Raw genomic sequence first — 27,309 nt, 5'->3', positions numbered from 1 at the left:
TGTAAGGTGCTTAGCCCAGTGCCTGACACACAATACTCGAGAAGAGTTAGCACCACTCTTAACTCAATGATTAAATTAGATCGTTGTATCATCAGTGTGGTCATTTCCTGTTCAGTATATTTCAGAAATATATAGAAAACACAGAATCAAATGTAGTAGCATCTAATAGGCATAGCACATTTTGTTTTTGCTTTAAATCAGGGGTTGAAAAACTACAGCCCTGGCTGACCTCTCATTTTTAAATAAAGTTTTATCAGAACACAGCCATGCACATTCATTTACATATCAAATATGGCTGCTTTTGTGAGACCAAATACTCACAAAGGCTAAAATACTAACTACCTGGCCTTTACAGAAAAAGTTTATCAACTTCTGCTCTAAATCAATGATGAAAACTGAAAAACAACCCTTTTAGGTACCTGACATGAAGTAATAGCAATAACAGGGGCAGGAAGGGCCTCTGAGTCTGAATTATGAAAGCTGGGAAGCTATATTTTGCCAATCCTGCATCTATTCAGGAAGCATTTACTGAATGTCCACAGGACACAAATCTTCACTTTCTATCAAGGTGGCATTCATACTCATCGGCCCTTCTGTGAAATTGTGTTCTGCTTCTGGAAGCATTTGGAAAGTCGCAGTAACTTCTACAATGACTTTCTCAGTGCCTGCTGGAACACAAGAGGACAGAAAACGGGTAGACAGAGGTCCTGCAGAGGCTGGTGCTGGGAGCATAGTAGGCTCTCAGGAAATAACATCACTTTATAGCAGTGACAGCTTTGTGTTTCCAAAACACTCAGCCTGAGGAATTACATGGAGGATTCCCTGGTATCTCCCAGAGTAAAATTGGTCACCTCTGCAGACTCTGTAGCACAGTTAGCCAAGTTATCAAAATAGGAGTAGACTGAACATCCAGTTGTATTCTTTAGCTTGTGTGCAATTCAGGAACAAATAAAGCAGCACACGCTTTGGAATGCAGACAGAACATAATGGCTCTACTATCTTCTACTATCTAGGTATTCTGGGCAAACTATTTAACCTGTCTAAGCCCACTTCCTCTTCACCAAAATGAAAATATATACCCACTACACAGAGCTGTTGTAAGGATTCAATGAGATAACCTTATGGTTGCTGTGATGATTAATATGGAATGTCAACTTGATTGGATTGAAGGATGCAAAGTATTGTTCCTGGGTGTATCTGTGAGGGTGTTGCCCAAGGAGATTAACATTTGAGTCAGTGAGCTGGGAGAGGCAGACCCACCCGCAATCTGGGTGGGCACCATCTAATCAGCTGCCAGAATGGCCAGGATAAAAGTAGGCAGAGGAACACGGAAGGATTAGACCGGTTTAGTCTTCTGGCCTCCATCTTTCTCCTGTGCTGGATGCTTCCTGCCCTCGAACTTCGGACTTGAAGTTCTTCAGCTTTGTGGACTCTTACACCACAGACTGAAGGCTGCACTGTCGGCTTCCCTACTTTCGAGGTTTCGGGACTCAGATTGGTTTCCTTGCTCTTCAGCTTGCAGATGGCCTATTGTGGGACCTCACCTTGTGATTCGTGTGAGTCAATAGTTCTTAATAAACTCCCCTTTATATATATATATATATATATATATTATCCTATTAGAGAGAGAGAGATATATATCCTATTAGTTCTGTCCCTCTAGAGAACCCTAACTAATACAGGTGCCATTAACATCTACTTTTCCATGAAGACCATTCCACATATTTAAAAATTGTCATAATGGGATGCTGGATTTTGCCAAATGGCTTTTCTGCATCTATTGAGATGCTTATGTGATTTTTTTTAATTCTATTTATGTGGTGTATCACATTTATTGACTTGTGAAGGTTAAACCATCCCTGCATCCCTGGTACAAAACCCCCCGAATAATGGCTGATTATCTTTTTGATATGCCATTGGATTCAGTTAGCTAGTATTTTGTTAAGGATTTTTGCATCTATATTTATCAGGGATATTGGGCTGTAGTTTCCTTTTTTGGTTATGTCCTTTCCTGATTTTGGTATTAGGGTGATACTGGCTTCATAAAATGATTTAGGGAGTATTACCTCTTTCTCTATCTTGTGCAATAGTTTCAATAGGATTGGTATCAATTTTTCTTTGAATGTCTGATAGAATTTAGCTGTGAATCTGTGTGGTCCTGGACTTTTTTTGTTGACAATTTTTTTATTACCATTTCAATCTTGCTACTTGCTATTGGTCTGTTCAGAGTTTCTAGTTCTTCCTGGTTTAACCTAGGAGGGTTGTATATTTCCAGGAATTTACCCATCTCCTCTAAGCTTTCTAGTTTATGCGTGTAAAGATGTTCATAGTAGCTTCCAATGATCTTTGTTATTTCTGTGGTATTGGTTATAATAGCTCTTGTTTCGTTTCTCATTGAGCTTATTTGGATCTTCTCTCTTCCTAGTTAATTTCACTAGTGTTCTATCGATTTTATTTATCTTTTCAAAAAACCAGCTTTTTGTTTCATTCATCTTTGTATGTTTTTGTTGTTTGTTTCAATTTCATTTAGTTCTGCTCTGATCTTGGTTATGTCTTTCCTTCTGCTGGGTTTGGGTTTGATTTGTTCTTGTTTCCCTAGTCCTTTGAGGTGTGACCTTAGATTGTCTATTTCTGCTCTTTCAGACTTTTCGATGTAGGTATTTAATGCTATGAACTTTCCTCTTAGAACTGCTTTTGCTGTATCCCAGAAGTTTAGGTAAGTTGTATCGCTATTATCATTCAGTTCAAAGAATTTTTGAATTTCCATCCTGATATCATTGTTGACTTAATGATCATTCAGGAGCAGGCTGCTTCGTTTCCATAGTGCATGGTTTTGAGGGTTCTGGATGGAATTGGAGACCACTATTCTAAGTGAAGTAACTCGGGAATGAAAAACCATACCATATGTTCTCACTCATAAGTGGGAGCTAAGCTATAAGTATGTAAAGGCATAAGAATGATACAATGGACTTTGGGGACTCAGGAGAAAGGGAGGGAAAGGAGTGAGGGATAAAAAACTACAAACTGGATACAGTGTACACTGCTCATGTGATGGATGCACCAAAATCTCAGAATCACCACTAAAGAACTTATTCATGTAACCAAACACCACCTGTTCCTCAAACACGTATGGGAATAAAAAATAAATAAATAAGTAAAAATCCATTATCATTATGTCCCCCCAAGTCTCTACTAGCCAGGACAAGTAAATGGTAAAAGTTTAATACAAATGCAGCCAACAAGCATCTATTTATTATCTGTGGTGTATGAGGTGCTATGCTAGGCACTCATGGAGTACAAAAATGAATCAAATATGCCTACAGCCTGAAGGAAATCAGGCATGTCCACAAACAACTCCGGTATGGGTGAAATATAACAGAGTAAAGATACAAACAGCAAGATGAAATCAAAGGTTTTTATTGGGATAGAAGTGGAGAATGTCATAGACAAAATAGCATTTAAGCTTGGCCTTGCGGGATTTGAAACACAGAAATGGGCACTCTGAAGGGGAGAGAATGAGGTGGGGAAAGGCACAGAAGAGGTAAATGAGTGAATTCAACAGAATTGGAAGTTGTCTTGAACAGGAGTTTGGAGAGAGTGAGGAGAACAAAAAGCACTGTGCTAAACCGAGAAGAGGCTGACTGCTCTGCTGAAAAGCAGAGGCTTTGTTTCAAGCACAGGAGTCCTGGTCAGCTGTCTGGTGTTCCCCCATGTAATCTGTTATTAACAATGAAGTGTGAATAATTCCCTGCACAGCATAAATTAGAGGAGATTCAAGGTACTCTGTGCCATAGCATTTCTTTAGTTAACTGAGATCTGTCCTCAAATGGCGAAGTTCCATAAGCACTAGGGCCATGACTACCCCATCACCAAGGTTACCTTCTGGAAGCCCAGAAAGACTCAACCTTGAAGGGATTTGCTTCCCTACCAATTTTTGTCTGTTCCCATAAAATTTGTATATGCTTGTGGGAGGGTTTCTCACCTGGAAGTTGCAACAGAAAGACAGAGATGCTGACTTGTATGCTACGACAGAAAGGCAGAGATGCTGAGGTCCTGGAGGAGAGGAACCTGTGACAGAAAGCACGCCTTCATTAACTGCTGTTTTCTACTAGCTGTACATCACTGGCCTTCCTTAACCTGATTTACTGAACGCTGAGCACTGTGCTAAGCAATTATGAGATCAAGGAATCATACGGGGATTCTATCTTGGAAAAGAGTCAGCTGCCATCATCATCAAAGCCACGGGAAGGGCCTTTCCAGGGCAGAGGGAAGAAAAAAACGGGAAAGTGAAGCATCTAGAAGGCAGAATGCCAGCAAAGAGTCTTGTGCAAGAGTCCAGGACAGCTGGGAATGAACAACAGCAATATCACTAGAAAGGAGGGGACACACAAGGGAGGCAGTGAATAAGTTCATTTAAAATTAAAGAAAACAATTTGTTGTGTTTTAAAAGGAAAGCCAAGTGGAGAGAGAAACACACCACAAACAACAACAACAAAAGCATCGAATAGGATTGGAGATTTGGGGGAGACAATGAGTATAGTTGAATTTCATCAAGTTCCAGCATCCTGAAATGAAAAAATGTCTAAGGTGTTTATGGCTCACAATGGAAACAGGCTAAGCAAGCCAGCTGAAGCTGCCCCCACTGCTGTCTGCTACAAGAAGACAGGTAAGTGGGAGGGAAAAGTGCTTCCTGCTGACTCCATATTCTCTTCCTACTGTTGCCAAGGTTGCCTCCTGTTCAGATCCCCACCACAGCCACAGCACTGCACATGGAGAAGTTATGCCACCACCTGCCGCTGGCCCACTGTCTACTGGAATAATTGAAGGATGGGAGACATGGGGAAATGCCCTTGCATGTGTGTGCACACACACACATTCCCACAAAGGGGCACTTGCTTGCTCTACATCTCAATGACTTATTTAGAAAAACATTTTACAGCATTTCAAAACACAGAACTCCATTTTGGTCTGCTACTTCCTTCTACATGAAAATAAAGGCCAATTTTTGATTATAGGGTTATAAAAGTTTGACTCTGGACCCAAACACTAATATGGTATAATAATCAAGTTCATGAATCTATATAAATATACAATCTTTTTAAAAAATAAACCAATGGTGGGAAACGGATGAGAGGGATTGGCACAGAATTTAGAGCAGAGGGAACCACAACCCAACACATCAGAGATAACCAGGTTCTTCCTAGAAGCCAGAAGTTCACGAATGCAAAGAACCCTGGAGCAACTGTGAAGACAGTTTATTAATGCACTGCATTCTGAACAGCGTGAAGAACTGTGTCCTTCCCTACCGCCCAATACTCCTGCCCTCCACTCAAAACCGAAGCTCTGCTTGCTAAAAGTGTGGGTGATCTGAGTGAGGAAGTTTCCTGCAGTGGGTTTTGAGGCCAGAGAGAGCTTAAGAACCTCCAGATCTTCACCACAGACAGAAAGAGGGATACAAATAAATCAAGATGGCAGCTCTGACCAGGACCTGGCCCAGAGGAAGTCTTCTCCATTGACATGGTTTCAGTCCATGGCCCACATTGCTCCCACCAGCCTGAAGGAGTGCCTGCAAGAGGAAATGCTCCATCCACTGACCCGGAACCAGATCAGCTCGCCCAGTGTAGGGAGAGGCATGGCAAGGAAACTTATTCACATAACTGTAGTGGAGTCACCTTGACTCCCATTTGTAAATATGAACCCTACAAATAGACCACCATGGACCACTGGAAAATCGAGAGAAAGAAAGAGAGGACACAAGAGAACAAACATGATTAATATGTCATAAAAAATAAAATAGAGATCATTCTGGATATTAGCCATTTGTCAGATGGATAGATTGCAAAAATTTTCTCCCATTCTGTAGGTTGCCTGTTCACCCCGATGATGGTTTCTTTTGCTGTGCAGAAGCTCTTTAGTTTAATTAGATCCCATTTGTCAATTTTGACTTTTGTTGCCATTACTTTTTGGTGTTTTAGTCATGAAGTGTCTGCCCATGCCTATGTCCTGAATTGTACTGCCTAGGTTTTCTTCTAGGGTTTTTACGGTTTTAGGTCTTACATTTAAGTCTTTAATCCATCTTGAGTTAATTTTTGTATAACGTGTAAGGAAGGGGTCCAGTTTCAGTTTTCTGCATATGGCCAGTCAGTTTTCTAAAAACCATTTATTAAATAGGGAATCCTTTCCCCATTGTTTGTTTTTGTCAAGTTTGTCAAAGATCAGATGGTTGTAGATGTGTGGCATTATTTCTGAGGCCTCTGTTCTGTTCCATCAGTCTATGTATCTGTTTTGGTACTTAAACAAATTTACAAGAAAAAACAAACAAACAACCCCATCAAAAAGTGGGTGAAGTATATGAACAGACACTTCTCAAAAGAAGACATTTTTGTGGTCAAAAACATGTGAAAAAAAGCTGATCATCCCTGGTCATTAGAGAAATGCAAATCAAAACCACAATGACAAGCCATGTTACGCCAGTTAGAATGGCAATCACTAAAAAGTCAGCAAACAACAGATGCTGAGAGGATGTGGAGAAATAGGAATGCCTTTACACTGTTGACGGGAGTGTAAATTAGTTCAACCATTGTGGAAGACAGTGTGGCGATTCCTCAAGGATCTAGAACCAGAGATACAATTTGACCCAGCAATTCAATTACTGGGTATATACCCAAATAATTATAAATCATTCTACTATAAAGACACATGCACACGCATGTTTATTGTGGCACTATTCACAATAGTAAAGACTCGGAACCAACCCAAATGCCCATCAATGATAGGCTGGATAAAGAAAATGTGGCACATATACACAATGGAATACTATGCAGCCATAAAAAATGATGAGTTCATGTCCTTTCCAGGGACATGGATGAAGCTGGAAACCATCATTCTCAGCAAACTAACTCAGGAACAGAAAACCAAACACCACATGTTCTCACTCATAAGTGGGAGTTGAATAGTGAGAACACATGGACACAGGGAGGGAAACATCACACACCGGGCCTGTCAAGGGGTGAGGGGCTAGGCGAGGGATAGCATTAGGAGAAATACCTAATGTAAATGATGGGTTTGTGGGTGCAGCAAACCACCATGGCACGTATATACCTATGTAACAAACCTGCATGTTCTGCACATGTATCCCAGAAGTTAAAGTATAATTTTAAAAAAAGAGATCATTCTGGCAGTAGAGTAGTTTTAAAATGTCCTTTTCCATCCTGAGCGATTGCAACAGCTTATTGCATCCATAAAACAGGAGAAAACCACAATGAAAAAGGAGGATGGTGGGAACAGATTCTTCCCCTTTCATAGCCTTTTTTTCCATCCCACTCTAAATAAGGGAATGTACAGCAGGATTGTCAATAGAGGTTTGAGCAATGATCACATGAAATAGGGATTTGCTTGTCTCACTACAGTGACAGCAAAGATGAAGCTGGAACTTCATTTAGAAGTGAGGCATAGAACAAAAGAGAAGAAGGGTTTCTGACGGAGGCAATAACTTCTGGGCATGGAGGCTTGAGGAGGACAGTAACAAAATGTTTGCCCATCGTGCCCTGCATTCAGAGTGTACTCCTAATCAGCTGTGGATAAGGGTGTGCTCTTTCTAAATATTGCAGAATATAAAAAGGTTTCAGGAAAAAAGTACTATTAGCAAAATAGATTCTTAGAAATTAAAAATATGGTTGCAAAATTGAAAATTAAAAACTCACAGACTGAATAATAAAAAGGATATGACTGAAGATCTAGTAAGTGGTGTCTTATGTGTAAGAGAATTCTAAACATGGCAGAAAAAGAAAACAAAGAGAAAAATGTAGGATAATCTAAAAGACATGATAGATAATGGGAATTCTATATCTATCAGAAAGACATTCAAGGAGAAAATAGAGACAACAAAGGAGAAAAAGAAGCCAAAACATAACAAAAAATTTCACACAGCCCGAATAAAAGGAGACTTTAATTAAAAAGCCTATTGAGGATCTACAGGATTCAGTGAAAGAAGCCCTAACACCTAGAGACATGATAGAGAAGGTTCATCATTCGGAAGATAAGTAATATTTTCCCAGAAGAAAATGCCAAGCGATATGAAAGAAATAAGAGTGAGACTGACACCAGAATTTCTCATTAGCAGCAATAGATTTTAGAATATATAGTGGGGCAGTATCTTCAAAGCCATGAGGGGGAAAGAATTTGAAAGTAGAATTTGACACTCTGTCATACTATTAGCAAATGTGAAAGCAAATTTTTTGTGTACAAGAGAGTTCAGACAGTACATATTCATTCTGAAAAACTACTCAAGGATATACTGCAATCAAAAGAAAAGGAATCCAAGAAAGATGAGGTAAGGCATAGAAAAGGACTGCTGAGTTTGATCCAGAAGGAATGATCTGTATGCTTAGTAAATTCCTCCTTGAGCTTCACTGTGTGATAACAGTAACTAATATTTACATAATAATGTTGTGAATGCTAGTTGTATAATCAAATTTTACATAAATATGAAACAAATTTTATAACCACAGAACAGTAGCTATTATAAACCTTACCAACCTAAAAGCAATCATTTAACCAAAAAGGGGAGAATGGGTAGGAGAAAAGAACGGGAAAGAAAGGTAAATGTGCAAATTATTTCATCTCTCATCACAAGTCACCAATAGATATGTCTAAAGTTGGTAAGTCAAAAATATAGGTTTATTATAGATATATTATAAATATAGGTATATTATAAATATAGGCATATTATTTAACAGTGGGTGAACTGAAAAACTATAATCAAAATCATTAAGTAGGTAGAGGGTAGGAAAGTGAAAGGAAGCTGTATGTACTAAATTCCTTACTCACAATATTTGGAAGGCAATAAAATGATCTAAACTTCAGGGATGTATTATATAATGTTCTAAGGATAACCCTTTAGGTAATGAGACCGAGTGGATGAGAAGAGAGACTTGTACTTTTTCTATATATCCTTCCACATGAAATTTTTTTACCATTTGTACTCATTTATGTAATTCCAAAGCTAGACAAATATATTCAAAGAAATAAGCAAATAAGTAACTTATACACATATGTATATAACAATAAATATGTTTAAAAACTATAGCAGATTTGAAACATCCTTAGAGATATATACCATGGTTTGGAAAGACAGTCACTGCATATGAACTGAAAAATAGCGAGTTTTGGATCAGATGATACATGATCGCAACTGGGTAAAAACAAATTATGTGTATATGCGTATGAACATGCCTAGAAAATATCCGGAAGCAGATTCACAAAACTGTTTAACAATGTTCACCTACTAAGAAGTGGTTTTAGAGGAGTTGAGCATCATAGCTTTTGCCTCTTAATATATAAACTTCTTTATCATTTCCATGTTTTTCAACAAGCCCGTATATATCGCGTGATTAAGAAAATAGGGGCCGGGCGCGGTGGCTCATGCCTGTAATCCCAGCACTTTGCAAGGCTGAGGTGGGAGGATCAGGAAGTCAGGAGATCGAGATCATCCTGGCTAACATGGTGAAACCCTGTCTCTACTAAAAATACAAAAAAATTAGCCGGGCGTGGTGGGGAGGCGCCTGTAGTCAGTCCCAGCTACTCGGGACGCTGAGGCAGGAGAATGGCGTGAACCCGGGAGGCAGAACTTGCAGTGAGCCAAGATCGGGTCACTGCACTCCAGCCTGGGCCACAGAGCCATCTCAAAAAACAAAAAACAAAAAAAAAAAAAAGGAAAGAAAATAGGGAAGTGAAATTTTCTCTGTTTGCTGATGACATAATCATATATACAGAAAGCACCAAAAATTTCATCTAAAAACTGATAAACAAATGTGGTAACTTTGCAGGATACAAAATCAACATGCAAAAATCAGTAGCTTTTCTATATAATAATAAAGAATTATCCAAAAAGGAAATTGAGAAAACAATTCCATTTACAATACCAAAACAGCAAAATACTTGGGGTAAATATAACCAAGGAGGTGAAACACCTGACTACCAAAAACTACAGAACACAGATAAAAGAAATGGAGGAAAACACAAATAAATGAAAAAAGTATACCTCTTCATGGAGTGGAAAAATTAATATTGTTAAAAAATCTATGCTATCCAAAGTGATCTACAGATTCAAGGCACTGCCTATCAAAATTCCAATGCCATTTTTCACAGAAATAGAAAAAATAATCTTTAAATCTATATGGAACCAAAAAGACCCCAATTAACCAAAACAATCTTGAGCAAAAAGAACAAAGCTAGAGGCATCAAACTCTCTGATTTCAAGATATATTATAAAGCTACTGTAATCAAAGCAGTATGATACAGGCATAAAAACAGACACATAAATTAATGGAACAGAATAGAAGGCCCAGAAATAAACCCACATATGTAAGATCAATTTATTTATAACAAAAGTGCCAAGAATACACAATAGGGAAAGGACAGCCTCTTTAATAAATGGTGTTGGGAAAACTGGATATCCACGTATAAAAAAATGGAAGTGACACTTATGCCATATTAAAAATCCACTCAAAATGGATTAAAATTTTTAAAAAATAGCTGAAACTATATAACTACTAGAAGAAAATATAGGAGAAATGCTCGATGACATTGGTTTGGGAAATGAGTTTTTTGGATACAATCTTGAATGCACAGGCAACAAAAGCAAAAATAGTTTGATAGCATGAAACCAAAAAGCTTTCTGCACAGCAAAGTAAACAATTGACAAAGTGAAAAGACAACCCACAGAGTGGGGGAAAATATTTGCAACCATAAATCTAATAAGGGGTTAATATTCAAAATATATAAGGAATTCAAACAATTCAAAAGGAAGAAAACAAATAAGCTAATCAAAAATGGCCAAAGGACATGAATATCTGGAGTTTGATTTTCTTGAGAAAGATAATCTAAGGAGTTTCACACTTTGGAATACCAGCTGTGGTGAGGGTGGGTGAAGTCCCAGGACTGAAAACAAGCGACTACTAAGCTACTAAGTCTGCATTCTGAATGGTGGGATCACTCTTACCCACATTGTAACTTTCATGAAACAGACAACCAGGCTTTTACCCCCTGGAAAGAGACTGAAAAATTATAGATCTGGAGAAATCAATCCATTACAGAGAAAACATTGCAATGAAGCTCATTAATCCAAACACTCTGTTCAAGGAGCACACAGGGCTCCAATTAACATTTTTAGTTCCTTATGTAGAAAACGAATGGATGGTCAAATATTTATGACAAGCCTTCAAAATCAAGAGCAAGAGCAAAGGAAGGCAGGGAGGGAGGAAGGAAGGCAGGAATGGAGGAAGTCTAGAGAGAAGAGATAATTCAGGGACCAGAAAAAGTGTTTTTTAAAAAGCCTATAATGAATATCCTCAGAGAAATAAGGGAGCACTGTAACAACGAACCCAAATCTATGCAAAAATATATATTTACATTATTCATTTTATATATATTTATAAGAAACATTTAGAGGACAAAAAATATCTCTTGAAAATTAAAAACAGGACGGGCACAATTTTTAAAAATTCATTAGAACAACTGGAAGACAAAGTTGAAGAAATCTTTAAAAATAGTCCTGCCTACCCCTATCCCATAAAAGAAAACCAACTTGAAAGGGTCCATTAAGTATGTGCCCAGCATAATAAATGAAAAAGAGCACATGATTATGCAATTTCAGAACACCAAAATCAAAGAGCCACAAGACTTGGGTGTGGTAGGGGGCTGTGGTAAGAAGCCACATACTTTTGTTTGTTTGGTTGGTTTGGTTTGGTTTTTCCCTTGGTCGTGGTTGTGGTTTGTAAGGGAAAGAAAACTCTATCACTATTTAATTTGTTGCTGGATTGCTGTAGTAAAAGATCCCATTTGAAAAGGAATGACATCAACCAGGGGCCCAACACTACATCCGGGATACATGTAGATGGCTGAGGTCAACACCCAAACAGGCAAGTGAGAGATGGCAGAGTGGAAACCCCATTTCAGGGTGCTGCCATGGTCCTCTCAGGGAACAGGGGGCAGAACTGGGATGGCTTAGGTAACCCACTTGGGTTTGAAGAAACCACAAAAATTCTTCCATCTGAGCCTCCTAAAGGGCCTCAGGATAAGAATAAAGGGAAAGCAGGTCTCTGGCAGTACTCCAAACACACCTAGGTGCATGTTTCAATACATCTATGCAGAACCCAACCTCAGAGACTCCCTTGAAGCAGCAGAATGCCTAGAAGATTCCAGAAGCTCTTGAGCCTAAATAAGAGACAAGCAATATACTAGTGGATCCTACTCCCTTTTCACTGTCCCCTACCCACTCAACATCTGCTCCCTCCTCACCTCCATTGCTTTCCACGGTCATTCATTAGCATCACTGCCTCACACATAGTTTCCACTTCCTGGTCCCTTTCTTGACTCATCATACTCATTTTTCAGAACTGCTGCCCTGTCAGATTCAACTGTCTGCCAGCCGCCCATGCAGATGATCCGACTGAAGAAGAATCCACAACTACACCTCACAACCCAACACCAGGTAGGCTAGTAACACAGCTCAGCAGCCATGCTATTTACTTTCCCTCCCTATTCTATTTACTTTCCCTCTCTCCTAAAAGACTGCTGCACAACTACTCTTGCCACTTTGACCTCTCACACTGTCTGCCCCACATTCACTCTCAGCTGATGAACTTGCTCCGAATTCCCTGAAGAATCGAGGCTGTCAAAAGACAACATCCACAGAACCACATGTGCCCAGAGCATCCCATTCTCCCTTCCTTCCTGTCCTCCTCTGTGAAGACATTCCCTCCTCCAGTGCACAGGGTTCCACCGTCCTATCTATGTGATGGCATCCCAGTAGCCATTCCCCATCTCCCTCCTTTGAAAGAGCTGCTTATACGGAAGGATGTTTCCAATACCTTCCGTCCCATTTTCTCATGAACTCATTCCAAGTATACCTCCACCCCCTCCCTCTATCACGGCTGCTGTTGACAAGATGGAAAATTATCAATTCTCACCCTACTTGACCCAATAGCAGCATTTGATACAGCTGATCACTTTTTCATTTTACACCATCTTCATTTGTCTTTCATGATGCCACAGTGAGATGGACTCCATTTCAATCTCCTTTGCTGGTTCCCTCTCTTCTTTCTGAGTGTTCCAAGGCTCAACCTTTGGTCTCCTTCCCTTTCCTTTTTACACTCACTACCATGCTAATCTCATTCATCATCTCCATGCTAAGGACCCATAACATTATATCAAGTTCAGACTCTCTCCCAAACTCCAGACATCTCCACTCAGATGGTCTAAAAACATCTCAAATTCAACATAGCCAACACTGAACTGATTTCCCTCCTCAAAAACTTATTCCACCTGTAGACTTCCCCATATCAGTTGTTGACTCAACTTTATCATTGATCAGGACAAAATAATCATCCATAACTGAATTCCTTCTCTCACTTACTACACCCAGACCATTGGGAAAATCCTGTCAGTTCTACCTCAAGATATATTTGAAACATGATCACTCCTCACCATGTCTTCATTTCCACCCTTGTCAGAGTCACCATCGGTCTTCATTTCTCACCTAGATTGCTGGAACCTGTCCTACCTGCTCTCCCTGGCTCAATCTTTGGCTCCCTTTGGATGTCTTCTTAACCCAGCAGACAAAGAGAACACTTGTGACAAGTCAGATCGTGCTCTCAAAGTCCTGCAATGAGTTCTCATTTCCTTCAGAATAAAAGCCAAAATCTTAGTTGCCACAGGGACCCCCTTACTTTCCTGATCACATTTTCTCCCACTCCTGCTTCACTCTGCTCTAGCCACATTGGTCTTCTTCCTGTTTCTAGAATATTCCAGAACTGCTCTTGCTGTCAGGACTCTGCACTTGCTGGGTCATTTGCCTGGAATGCTGTTCCCTCCACATGGCTAACTTTCTCACCTCCTCCTTCAGGTGTTGCTCAAAGGATCTCTCAATGAGGCTTACTCTAACCTGACCCTCACCCTGCTCTGGCACTCCTAAACTGCTATCTCCAGCTCTTGTTTTCTTTTGTCCACAGTTCTTGTCAACTTTCAAAAATAGATAATTAAGTTCTCCACCATGTTTGCTTTCTTTCTGTCTCCCCCACTAGAACGTTAAGCACCAGTGAGGCAGGGCTTGGTGTATCCCAAAAACCAGAACACTGCTGGGCTCATAGCCTGTCCGGTGAAAAGTGCCGAATGAACAAAGTAATCAATGAACCTGGAGCTGCCATTTCCAACCAGACTATGGACACATCAAAGCAGTTTTTCTCTAAGCTTTTTTAAGTGTGGAGATTCCATTTGATTAATAAAATCTGAAGACCTACCCCTAATACCAGTATGTTTCAGGTACTGTTCTAGGAACAAAATGGATTAAAATTTCTGCCCTCATAGAACTTACATTTTATTGGCTCCATGGATTTATAAACATTTGAACACATAGTACATACATGTGTAAAACATATTATTTAATGTTTGGTGATCATATAGAGTAGTGAACATCTTACTTTAATGCATGCATTCTCAACAGGAGCAATTATTGTCTTTGATAGGACAAATGTTAGTTCTGGAGGTCAAGAAATCTTAAATATTACAGTGGCTTGTAGTCTCCCAAAGCTCAACCAACCTCAGTTTATTTTTGCTCTCACCAAATGCAGTTTGATACAAATTTTCTAATTTAAAAAAAAAAGAATTGAGACACCATAATAATGTGTCAGGCTTCCTGGGTTCATAGATCTTAGCACCATCCATGCTCCAGAAAGACCCCCAGCTTGGCTGTGGAACCTCTAAGGTTTCAGGACTACAACCCCCTCAAAAGCTGATGGAGGTAGGAGCCTCCCACAGCACAGCATTGGCACAGGGACGCTTCACTGAAATATAGGAATATAAAGATTAAGAAAAAGATGAGACTGGGGGCAAGGGAGAGACAAAGAAAAAGGCTGTGATTATTTATCCTAAGAAACTTTTTTAAAAAAGAAAAAATAAAAGCTCATGAGAAAATAAGCATTTGAGTCTGTTCATGGACAGAAAAAGATGTGTGCCGCACCAGTGATTCCTAACAATTAAGAACTTATGCTGTCACAAATGACTAAGTGATCTTTCACTAAGGTTGATTAATGACATGATTCAAACAAAGATGAAAGAGACAACCCAACCTCTACACCTGAGAAGGCAAGGGTTGAATAGGGGGCATTTCCTGCTAAATACTTAGTCTTGACATGGCCAGTTCACACATCAGGGAGTGTTTACACTTGCACACTTAGGTGGAGAGTTCTGGAGCTCGTCAGAGATGCCCATCCTGGCCTCCCAAGCCCTTCATCCCACTTTGCCCTCCTTGTTGATGGCAGCACCCCCTGCAGATGCATAGAACATCTCTCCGTAACCACATACACACACACACACACACACACACACACACACACACACACACACACACGGGAAGTTTTTCTCTTCCAATGGAAGCGGTAGAACTCGACTTCAAATTTATCATCTTTGAATCCCAAAGACGGGCAAAAGAGAAGTGATGCAAAAACTTCAGGTCATCAAAGCTGTTGGCTCGCAACCGGCACTGAGGCTGGGTTCTGAGGTACAGGGGAGTGATGCTTTCTGAAAACAGCTATTCAGTGTCTGTTCACCACTTGTACTCAAAACCACATTGTTCTCTCACGTACAGGTAATTTCCCTTCAATATAAGAACTGTTCTTAGAGGTAAATGAGTGTGTGCATTTTGACCTATAACATACATTTTTAGAAACATGCATACAGTACAATGTTATGTGCACAGAATCTCAACAGTCAAATTGTTTGAATGGCCAGAACTTTTCACAAAGCCACAAGATAACAATGAAATTCACAATGACCAACTGCCACATCCTGGAACACCTTCTGAATTACAAGATGAAGCAGCATTGTGCAATGGCCTTATGGGCGCACAGGAACCACACTGCCCAGAGCTCCACCTCTCTTTAGTCAAGCTACTTATCATCTCGATGCCTCTGTTTCTTTATCTGCAAAATGCCCACAAAAATAGTCCCTAACTCATAGGGATGTTGTGAAGATAATAAACACTCAATAAATGGTAGAGATTTTTTTTTCCCCAAAAGAGCCTTAGTGTGAATTTTATATTACTGTGTTCTAATTCCTTTTCAAATTTATAATCTATCTATGGTATAAGTTGACACTCACCAAGTCAAAATATTCATTAAACAGGATACCTCATTCTAAAATTATGAAGTTTATTATTGTAGCAGAGACTGCTCTTTGCCCACCAAATATCCATTCAACTCTTTTTATTAAAAGAACTCATTTATTCCAGGTACAATGTGCACAGCTTAAAGACTGTATTTCCAGCATTCCTTTTAGACAGATGTATCTAAAGTTCTGACCAGTGGATATAACAGGAAGCACAGAGTGTGATGGCTGAAGCTCCAGTAGCCCCATTAGGCCAGGAGTCCACCTTGAGAATGGAAGCCTGTGCCAGGATAAGGGAACTGAAGGTCAGATGGGCTTGGGTCCCTTTGACTGTGGAGTTGCCATACCACTGGTAAAATATGTCTAGATTAATTTTATGTAAGGGAAAAAATAAACTGTGTCTTGGTTATGCCAAGGCTTTATCTTGAGGTTTTCTGTAATATGTGGTTGATTCAAATCCTAAAACAGTCACATTTGAAATAGGATTTATTCTATAATAGATTCTATTTCTCACCTCTGTATTCTTGTACCTAATTCATTTAAGTATTTGCATGTATAAATACTTTAAGCTTGTAGGATAACTTAAAGCATTTAAATGTAGCCCCAAATCTAGTTAATATTAACTCCCAAAACTGGCAGGGGTCAATAGCTAGAATTTTTTTTTCTTAATTGTAACAACATGTAAAAACAAAACAATCAAATTTTAATCACTTTTGGTTAGTTGTAATAAGATTGTTAGAAAATAAAGGCATGAAAGCATGAAGGCAGATCACAAAACACATGTAAAAAGAAATACACAAGCTGAATGTTTAAAATGCTTTTTAGAAACTGGTTTCTATCCCAGTTTTGCAAAATTCCAGGTTCTCTCATGATTTTCTGTTCAGCTACGTAACAGTCTTAAAAACTTAGGCTCAAATTAATTATATTGAAATCCTCAAAACCACCAACAATGATAATAGTGAATATTTTTGAATCTTACTAGGGGACTGGGTTGCCCTATGGCAAAAGCTGTGTCCTTCAATGGCTGTAATATACAGACATGTATTTGTCACATGGAAGACAGAGAAAGGAGAAAGGTTTTTTTTTTTTTTTTGGAAAAGAGCCAAATAATGATAAAATGATACAACTCTTTAAACATGCACAGTCACTTCTTTAGCCTATGCTAAGAGTTTCAATAAAAATGTCCTAGAATTCAAATTGTTTCCCTAATACTAAACTATTCTGTTATTAACCTTTCTCTACCTCAGTGGTGTCATCCATAAGTTGGCAATAAAATGGGGAAAATAAAAGCACTCGGCTGAGTTAATAGGGGTAAAATGCTTGAAACAGCACCTGGCACACAATTAGCTGCTATCTGCAACAGATAAATTAGTAAACTCTGCTCCATTTCTGCTCCTTCATGTGTGAAATGGGCAGATATTAATAACAGTATTCATATTCCTCATGAAATAACTGGTGCAGTAGAATGAAATTTCCATGAAGGCAGAGATTTGGTCAATTTTGCTCTCTGGTGTATTTTCACACACAGAACTCAAAGAACTAAAAACAGAAGTACCATTCAACCAAGGAATCCCACTACTGGGTACATACTCAAAGGATTATATATCATTCTACCATAAAGACACATGCACGTGTATGTTCATTACAGCACTATTCACAATAGTAATGACATGGAAGCAACGTAAATGTCCACCAATGGTAGACTGGAGGAAGAAAACGTGGTACATATACACCATGGAATACGCTGCAGCCATAAAAAGAAAGAAAGAGATCATGTCCTTTGCAGAAACATGGATGGAATTGGAGACCATTATCCTTAGCAAACTAACACAGAAGCAGAAAACCTGATAATGCATATTCTCACTTAGAAGTGGGAGCTAAATAATGAGAACACATGGGCAAAAAGAGGGGAGCAACAGACCCGGGGGCCTATATCAGGGAGGGTGAGAGGAGGAGAGGTTCAGAAAAAAAATACTGTTGGGTACTACGCTTAGTACCTGGGTGACAAATAATCTGTACGCCAAGCCCCAAGTCACGAGTTTGCCTATATAAAAAACTTGCACATGTACCCATGAATCTAAAATAAAAATTAAATATTTTTTTAAAATAACAGTTCCTAGCACACAGGAGTTCATCAAAGAACTGTTAAATGAAATGAAACTGTTTGTACTATTATTATCAGATGCTGTCAGAGCCGCAAGTATCACCTATTTCTATTTATTTATTCTACCTTACTTCATTGGCTTATTGATTTATCTTCTTGCAATGTGTTTATATTCTTATCCAAGAATCAAATCTAAAGTTTTAGATAAGAGAAATCCCCTATGAATTTAATATTATTTTTATTCTATTTTTGCTATGAAATGTCTGTTTCTTTTTTATATATGCTATGAAAAGTCATATAACTTCATTTTGGTAAAATGTATATAACATAAGATTTACCATTTCAACCCTTTTTATGTATACAGTTTAATGTACTGTAAGTACATTAATATACAGTAAGTACATTACTTACATATACAGTAAGTAATAATATACAGTAAGTACATTCACACTGTTGCACAACCAACACCACTATCTAGCTCTAGAATATACCCTCTTTTTAAAAAATACCGCTTCTGTGATATGTGAAGTTTAGTTTATTAAAAGTAATCAAGGCAAAGCAAATCAAAAATTACTTAACTGGGCAATAATAACCATTTACCCATTTTGACAATCACTGTCATGCTAAAGATTCCGTCAAAGTGGTCTTGCTATTTGTTAGGCAAACAAATCTATTTAGGTAGATCTCTCTGATTTTACGAGATTGGGGCTACGTGTTTTGACATGTATATGTTAGATACCAATTGACTATTTGATTTTATTTGATTATACATCTACATATTTGTGAATCTTTTTAATTTGAAACCTCTCCTAACCAGGTTCAGTGGACCCTCCCACTTCCACAGACCCAGTGAAAAGGCAGCATTGGTCTGGATCGCGGTTCAGGGAGTTACAAGATCTACTTGGGAAGAGACAACATATTTTTCAGGCTATATCTCTGAATTGTAGACAGCAATAAAGAAAAAACCAAACCTGACTGTATTCCATTCTGCCTTACTGATGCAAAAAGAAAAACGCTGACAGATAGAACTTGAATGCATGTTTTGGAAGAAATTCTTCTATAGCTCAGGGCCTTGAATGAATTTTTATATTTAAACCATTCATCTACCTAGTTTTAAAATATGCATTTCAAATGCCATAAGCAAACATCTTGACCAGGTAAAAAGAACCAAATGTTATGATGTGCCATGTTATTCTATGAAGAGACACTTTTAACACCTCCAGAGAGGGAACTGCCCACCGTTTTATTGGGATCTGTATTTATGAAAGTCACATAATGAATACATGTAACACTACAAAAAGAAACTTTAATTCCCCCTAAGAAAAGGGTACTTCCATCGTTTTATTACATTTCCCCTTCATTTAGCAATCACACTTCTGCTTTTTCCTACTATTGTATTAGGGGCTCTGCTAGATGCAGCTAAGTGATGAATCCTAGACTAAAAGGACAAGGCCACTTGTTTTTAAAACTAAATCATGGTGAATTTGTCTCAAGAATTTTAAAACAGAACTTAGATTTTAACACGTCAAGCAATTTACTTACAAGGGAGAATGATCCTTAGAAGTACCCATTCGAAGCTGAGCAAACTGCATGGACCAGTTTAGTAACCAAGGCAACAGAATTGAAACCCTAAGATTCCCTGAAACTAGGGGTTCCCAATCAGGAATAGTTAATTTCGTCATGAATTAACATTCTATTTCAATGTGCAACCATGTTCTTGAGACAACCATGTTCTTGAGACAGGGGATTTAGTTCACGCTAGCAAGAAAAATGCCTAATGGGGGTAATTAAGAAAGGGCGGGGTAAGAGGAGAGAAGCAATAATTGTGCCAAAAATAAACAGTCAGTTTAGACTGTAGTCTAAAGTAAAGACAACCATGCAAATCTACAGGTTAGAGCTCTCTGGTTCCTGTGAAAGAAGGCAATAACATAAAAGTGGTATGAAACAAATTTCAAATATATTCAGTGAGCTTTCTCTAGGGAGTTATATAGGAAACAGGTGAATTCTTCTCTTTTAATTCTGCTCCACTGTAAGATTCCCTCCAAGGTCCTCACTGTATTCTTTTTTTTTTTTTTTTTTTTTTTTTTTAGGACGGAGTCTCACTCTGTCGCCCAGGCTGGAGTGCGTTGGCGCCATCTCAGCTCACTGCAAGCTCCGCCTCCCGGGTTCACGCCATTCTCCTGCCTCAGCCTCCCGAGTAGCTGGGACTACAGGCGCCTGCCACCACGCCTGGCTAATTTTTTGTATTTTTAGTAGAGACGGAGTTTCACCGTGTTGGCCAGGATGATCTTGATCTCTTGACCTTGTGATCCGCCCGCCTCTGCCTCCCAAAGTACTGGGATTACAGGCGTGAGCCACCGCGCCCGGCCGGTCCTCACTGTTTTCTATTCTCTCACTCACTCAGCTCTAATTAGAGGCCACACCTATTTTCTCCCCTTTTTGCAGTTCTCTGGTCTTCAACTCCTAAAGAAAATTAACCTCTTTCATCACTAAGATGTAACCTCCCTTGTAGGCAGTAAAGTTGGAACTTTGGCTTAGCTATGTTGATACTTAGGGACAGAGAGAGGTTAGCACACAATGGGTCTAAATATACACCACTGTGGGGGATAAATGGCTTCCAGGGATCTGGATGCAGAATAAATTAAGCCAGAAGGATTCAATGCAGTCACCTCAGAAAGTCAGTCACATGTATCTTGGAGAAGCCACATGGTTTCAGGGTCATTCTAAGAACGCAGCTATACTATAGTCAGCCCAAGTGGCCATCACATTAAGGAATCTCAATTTGTGAAAAATAATATTTCAATAAAAAAGGAGAACACTTGTTTTGTTAAAGGAGTGGTAACTTCACGTGGTTATTTGTCATAGGTTTTATTTAAATGAATGCTACCCTGACTACATTAAAATATGATTTATTTAATTTAAATTTATTTTGCACATATACAACTTTTAAAGAACAAGTTCACGGCTTAAGCAAATTAAACTCAGATTGTAGAAATACTTCTCATTTGCAAAGTCTTCTGGATAAAAATAGATACCCAGCCAATAAAGACTATTCACCTTTTCATTTCAAAAAGGAAATTCAACCATAATATAAACTCATCATCCAGCAACAAATATATCATGAAAGAAAGAAGAAAATAATTAAGAGTTATTATTGTGTCTTAGACCCCAGTGGATTCAGTCCTGCAAGATACTCTGGACCAAGGACTAGTTGTTCCGTAACAGCAAACTCAATTCAAAATTGTATTTGCTAAGCAGTTTGAAGTTTCAGAAAGGAGGTAGGAAGTCAGATGTCTCATTAGGGGAAAAAATGAGTAGAGAATCCGAATAGAGAGAAGGGAGTTCAGGGAATAAAACAAGGGAAAAATAAAATTAAGACATTATGTGAAGGGGAGAATGGCAGGGAAAAGGGTGGGCCAAGGAGATTGTCTGACTTAAGCAGATAATATTGGAAAGTAGAAATCAAATAAAATGGTCACCAGCCTTTTTACAAAGGTCTTTCCCAAGACTCTGTTGAAGAAAAGTTAACCTAGGGGTTAGGTACCCTGAGGCATAATCTGATTCTGCATTTTAAACTTTAGGGGATACTATTATTTACCTGTTAAAGCAATTACTAAGCTAAATAATAAAGTCCTAATGCCAAACTGTTAATTGAAGTGTTGTCTCTTCTAATATTCACGTCCACCTGAACCTTTACTTGTGATTGTATTTGGAGATCGGGTCTTTGCAGATGTAATCAAGTTAAGATGAAGTCATACTAGATTAGGGTGGGACCTAAATCCAAATGATAAAGTAGGATGTAGACCAAGCTGGTGACAGTGGAACAGGAAAGAAGCATAAATTTAGAGATGGTGAAGAGGAGGAGCCAGTGGTACACAGTAAAGAGGAGTCAGGCACAAAGATGATTCCACTGTCGAATAAGGAACAAGGATGGAGACCCTGGCAGAAGGGAGAGGAGTAGGAGAAGCAACTGAGTTTGATGGTAAAGGGACAAAGAGGGAAACAGCTAGTTTGTTTGCAGAGGCTAAAAGTTAACAGCTGAGGCTCTGAGTGAACTAACTTTTCAAGTTGGTTCAAAGCGGTAGGAAGAAAGAAAGAATTTGGGAGGACAGATGGGAAAAGTGAGAATGGAACATCCTTTACTCTTGGGGAACAATTTTGATGTCCTATTACAAACAAATGGTACTTCACCGGATTACCTATCAGTACTGGTCTTATTTAAATGTCTCAAGTCTCATGGATTTCTATCTTTTATTTCTAAGATTAATTAAAAGTTACTAAATACGACCAAGCAGGACACATGAATCACACTATCTATGCAGTTAATATAAATTAAGTGAAACTATAATTTTGAATAAATAAGTTTTTTTTAATTTTTGATTTCAGAATTGGAAAAAATAATCAAACAAGTAGGCCAATGGGTCATATCTTTCCCCCTACTTGAAAGCTCTTAACCAATAGTAAACTTGGAAGTCAAGTATAAAAGAAGTCTGAAAAATACTTCTGTAGGAGGCTGTTCAACAAATGAAATTGAAACAATGGTGGAGTCATCTGTATGAAAACCATGTTGGAGCCCCACCTCACATAGCATACCAGAATGAATTCAAATGCATCAAAGATGCAAAAAAAAGGATAAACTACTAAAGTACCAGAGGAAAACATTATTCTGAAGGTTAAAATCTTTTACAAGGTATTTATGAGGTAGATGCATGAAACTGTTACAATTATAAATCAACTTCTGATGCGTGAAACTCTTACAATTATAAATCAACTTCTAAGCCAGTTCAGTGAACCACTTGGGTGGCCAGAAAAGAAATACATGAGAGTAAATGATTAGCCAAATCTCTACTAGATGAGCTAAACCTTCTTCCTTAAATCAATAGCTCCTTATTTCTTTTGCTTCAAAAATACAATAGAAGAAAATTCTATTTTTAATACACTTTGTATTAATTTCCAAGGGCTCCCATACAAAGTATCAAAAACTAGGTGGCTTCAAAAACAACAGAAATGTATGCCTCACAGTTCTGGAGGCTAGACATCTGAAATCAAGGCCATGCTCTCTCTCAAGGTTTCAGGGGAGATCCACTCTGGCCCCTTCTAGTTTCCAATGTTGGCCAGTAAACCTTGGCATTCCTCAGCTTGCAGGCCCAGCACTCCAGTCACATGACTGTCCTCTCCCTGTGTCTCTTCATGTCATCTTCCTCTGTGCATGTCTATTTCTGTGTCTAAATTTCCACTTTCATTAGAATGCCGGTCCTTACTGGATTAGGGCTGGTGCTAATGACCTCACTTGAACTTGATTACCTATATAAAGGCACTATTTCCAAAGAAGGTCGGATTCTGAGATACTGGGGGTTAGGGCTTTAACATGCCTTTTTGAGGAGATGCAATTCAGCCTGTAACACACTTCAATCATAATATATCTATTACTTAAAACACACATTCTCCATGTCAAACCCCCTGGAAGTAGCAAAGCCACAGGCCAACCTTCCCCACAGGGTGCCCTGGGGACACCAAGCACCATGAGTCCACCATGTTCAACATAAACACAACCTGACCGAGACTCACTGTATTAGCCTGTTTTCACATTGCTCATAAAGACATATCCCAGGCCAGGCAATTTACAAAAGAAAGAGGTTTAATGGACATACAGTTCCATGTGGCTGGGGAAGCCTCACAATCATGGCCGAAGGTGGAAGGCACATCTCACATGGAGGCAGCCAAGAGAAGAAGAGCTTGTGCAGAAAAACTCCCCTTTTTCAAACCATCAGATCTCTTGAGACTTACTCACTATCACAGGAACACAGGAAAGACCTGCCCCCACGATTCAATTACCTACCACAGATCCCTCCCACAACAGATGGGAATTCAAGATGAAATTTGGGTGGGGACACAGGAAAACCATATCACCCAATGACACAGAACCTGGAGGATGGTGGGCAAAATGCCCCTGACATGTTTCTCAAATACTGTCAAGATGAAAAAAGGATTTTTTAAGGTTTAATAGCATCTAGGCCAATAAGCATCTATGAGGCTTCAAAGTTTCATGTGAAAGAAAAATCCAGTCAACAACAGCTGCTTTCCTTGAGTTTCACCAGAGCTTCCACAGGAGCAGTAGAAAGCTGGGTGGGGTGACTTGGACATGGAACACTTGCAAAAAAGCTGCATATTGCCAGTCCAGAGGGGTTGCTATCATGCCTGCTAGGGCGATTCCAGCCCAATCCTAAGGCTCTTATTATACAGTGGGTGCAAAATCTAAATGGCAAATCTTGTCCTTAAACAGAGGCTTCTGTCATCTCTCCAGGATGTCTCCCATACGTCCATGTCATGTTATCTTTCATTACCTTGCCAAAGCATGCTGCTGGACACCACAACAGCCTGACAGCAGGGTCTACTAGTCCAATGACAGGTTGGGAAGCAGAGTCCTGGGAAGCCCTCCTAAATCTCTGGAATCTACAGGGACCTCCCAGAATTGAGTGTGTGCCTTTGAAGATGCTCCCAATTCCCAGATTGAGGTGTTACATCCTCTCCCAGAACCCTCATCCCTACCTACTTTAAGTTTCCAATTTCATTCACTAAGTGAAACTCACTTGTAAATAGACAGTTGAAGCCTGCTAAAGTCCTCAGAGTGCATGGCTCCATATTCCTCTAGCTATTTCTCTGTCCCTTACAAAAGAGAGGTTGGAAATGGAATGGAGTCTCACTAAGGTGACTGTCCGGGAGATATCAGAACAACAGGTAGATTTTGAGGAGAAGAAAAAGGAGAAATGTCACAGCCTTAGAGAGCAGCTCTAGTTTATGGGAAAATTGAGCTGTAACAGGGCTCAGAGACTTCTGAAACTCAAGACTTTCAAAAATCACCTGTCATTTGTTCATTTATTCATTGATTCAAGCATTTCCTGAGCTCAAATCTGCTAATTTTAATGATGAGGATGAGGATGAGAGGCAGAGAAGCAAATTCCTGGATTCCTGGGGAACACAGACACAGAACGGGCCTTGAGCCCTGGAATAACTCACACAACCATGCATCCTCCAGACAACATAGAAACTGCCAAGAAACCTGAACTTGGGGCTGCTGGGAGGCATGTCCAGAAAGAGTAGATTGTCTACCCCTGGGGCCAAAACGGAGCAAGAAGGCCACCTGAAGTCAATGACAGGGAGTCACGACTGAGGAGGAAGAGGGGCCTTCTAGAGTGTTGAGTAGAGGGGGACTCGGCAGGAAAGAGGAAGGAGAAGGTCACCTAGTTTGCCACTAAAAGAATGAGGAAGTGGTTAAGGTGGCATGTTTCACACAAAGCCAAGCTGCCACTGAACTGCCCCTTGTCCTCTCTTCCTCTTCCTGGGCCAACACTCTCAGTGTACTCTCTCAGATCTGTGCCCAGCAGCAGCTCATGAGGCTGTCACACTTTTGGCTATAAGTATTTAACAGGCAATAAAAAACTCAGGGCTAGACATCTATCAAAATCTTCATAAAATATGTAGAATTATAACACAAACTTGAGGTATAACATTGCTTTTGAGACATGTAAAATTATGGTGAATTTTGGAAAAGGCTTAACTTTTAATAAATCAAAAGGACACTGTGGTGACACAATTCAAGCTTCTGGGGAAAAAAATCTCAGATGTATTTCATTAACACCAAAACTAAGAATGAACCACTGAATGATGCAATTGAGTGTGATGCTGAAATCAAAAATACAACCACTCTTTCAGTCAGTCATATTTTTTCCTTTTTAACCTTCAGCTCAATGATATTACAGTTATTGACTAGTTTTACCATGTGTAGAATAATAGCAAATTAAGATTTAGTAATCTACTTTTTAAAAAACTGAATTTCTGGCCGGGCGCGGTGGCTCAAGCCTGTAATCCCAGCACTTTGGGAGGCCGAGACGGGCGGATCACGAGGTCAGGAGATCGAGACCATCCTGGCTAACACGGTGAAACCCCGTCTCTACTAAAAAATACAAAAAACTAGCCGGGCGAGGTCGCGGGCGCCTGTAGTCCCAGCTACTCGGGAGGCTGAGGCAGGAGAATGGCGTAAACCCGGGAGGCGGAGCTTGCAGTGAGCCGAGATCGCGCCACTGCACTCCAGCCTGGGTGACAGAGCCAGACTCCGTCTCAAAAAAAAAAAAAAACAAAAAAAACTGAATTTCTACCCAGGGATAAGGCTATAAAATTCCTATTAAAGATAAACAAATTTCAGCAAACAATAAGGAGAAAATCTTCTCTATAGATAAATATCAAAAAGTAGATTGTGTTATAAAAAAGCATCTTTTATCAGAGCTGGCTTTGTAGGTTTTATCATTCTTATTGCTACTGTTGTTTTTAAACTGCAAAGAGAAAAAAAAATCATTTCTTAAGGTCATCTTTATCCGGGTCTACTAGAAGTACTTTACAGATTGGAACTTGACTCTCACACTTTTATGATGCATTTTATCCTAAAGCTCTGCACATCTTAATTCTGAGTAGAGAAATGTATCAAGTCAAAAAATAAGCCCCAGGTATTAATGAAAAGGAAAATTCAATTTATAATCATCAACATTTGAAAAGTTTGATAATATTCTGTTAATTAAAAAGAAGAAGAAGAAAGCACTTCTAGAACTATTAAGATAGCCCAAAGTATGGACTATTTTTGTTAAAAATTAATCATTCAAAATGAAGTCAATTCATAGTTTTTGTTATATTGACAGATATTCTGAGGATTATCCAAATGATCCATGAGGGTTTTTGTATCATATAGCTAATTCTGGGTATTTCCAGAACTGAACTGTTTGCTATTCTTCTTACTAATGATGTTTACTATTTCCTTCTTTATTTATTTATTTAGAGACAGAGTCTCGTTGTTGCCCAGGCTGGAGTGCAGTTGTGGGATCTCGGCTCACTGCAGTCTCTGCCTCCCAGGTTCAAGCAATTCTCCCACCTCAACATCCCAAGTACCTGGGACTACAGATGTGTGCCACCAAGCCCACCTAATTTTTATATTTTTTTGTAGAGACAGGGTTTTGCCATTTTAAAAGCCAGGCTGGTCTTGAACTCCTAAC

General features: G+C 39.2%; 1 protein-coding gene across 7 annotated transcripts in view; it reads right to left on the bottom strand.

The window, feature by feature from the left end:
• Positions 1–27,309, bottom strand: part of ESR1 (estrogen receptor 1) — a 432,869-nt gene that overhangs the window by 124,132 nt on the left and 281,428 nt on the right. The window lies entirely within an intron of this gene.

The sequence above is a fragment of the Macaca fascicularis genome, chromosome 4 (assembly GCF_037993035.2).
Source record: "Macaca fascicularis isolate 582-1 chromosome 4, T2T-MFA8v1.1".
NCBI classification, from domain to species: Eukaryota; Metazoa; Chordata; class Mammalia; order Primates; family Cercopithecidae; genus Macaca; species Macaca fascicularis.
Note: the sequence above shows the minus strand (reverse complement) of the source record. Positions and strands in the feature narration are given on the sequence as shown.